The sequence below is a fragment of the Octopus bimaculoides genome, chromosome 26 (assembly GCF_001194135.2).
Source record: "Octopus bimaculoides isolate UCB-OBI-ISO-001 chromosome 26, ASM119413v2, whole genome shotgun sequence".
Classification (NCBI taxonomy): Eukaryota; Metazoa; Mollusca; class Cephalopoda; order Octopoda; family Octopodidae; genus Octopus; species Octopus bimaculoides.
Genome location: NC_069006.1, coordinates 13,655,956 through 13,656,716, shown reverse-complemented (window position 1 = coordinate 13,656,716; position 761 = coordinate 13,655,956). Strand labels below are relative to the sequence as shown.

At 32.7% G+C, this 761-nt stretch overlaps 1 long non-coding RNA gene across 1 annotated transcript in view; it reads right to left on the bottom strand.

Moving 5' to 3' along the window:
* LOC128250915 (uncharacterized) overlaps window positions 1–410 on the bottom strand; it is a 14,847-nt gene extending 14,437 nt beyond the window's left edge. The window contains exon 1 of the long non-coding RNA XR_008266853.1: window positions 327–410. This is a non-coding gene — a long non-coding RNA (uncharacterized LOC128250915). The remainder of the gene's footprint in view (window positions 1–326) is intronic.
* Between the last annotated feature and the right edge of the window lie 351 nt (window positions 411–761).

The following is a 761-nucleotide window of genomic DNA, read 5'->3' as shown; positions in this document are numbered from 1 at the left end:
ATATATATATATATATATATATATATATATATATATATATATATATATATATATACACACACATACACAGAAGAATTCATATGGTAGGCTATGCTGCCAGAATGAGCGTATATAGAGTAGAGTATGATGAGTTAATGTATAAACATAGGTTGAAGCAAATAACCAAACAGACACAGTAGTTTTAGGAAAAGGTAATACTAGACGAGAGGTGTACGACGTCTGTATTCTATTTCTAACGTTTCAATGGTTTAGGAGGCAACGTTATTTCGTCGTTGCCGTTCTAGTGTGGTCGTCGATGAGTGTATTTGCGATAATTAGTGATTTACCTGCCTGTGAAATACGTCAGAAACCAAATACCACCACAAGAAGAAAAACCTGGAAACCAATTCGCAAAGATGGGTTCCGTCGGAGTCACGTGACAAAGTCAAGTTTCCGGAAGTTTGTCTTTCAACGTTGAAGAAACGTCGAACGGGCACGATGGTTCGTTGGGAGGAGGAGGAGGAAGACGATAGAAAAATATTATTAAAAATTATTATTATTATATTACCCTACATTGAAGGAGCGTGTTCGCATATATATGTATTATATATTATATAATATATATATTCTAAAACGAACTTGCGTATGTAAATATATATAAATGAACACATTTGTATATATATAAACATATATACATGAACACATTTGTATGTATAAACATATATACATAAACACATTTGTATATATATATATCTCACGGTGGTGCTTCAGCATGACCACAG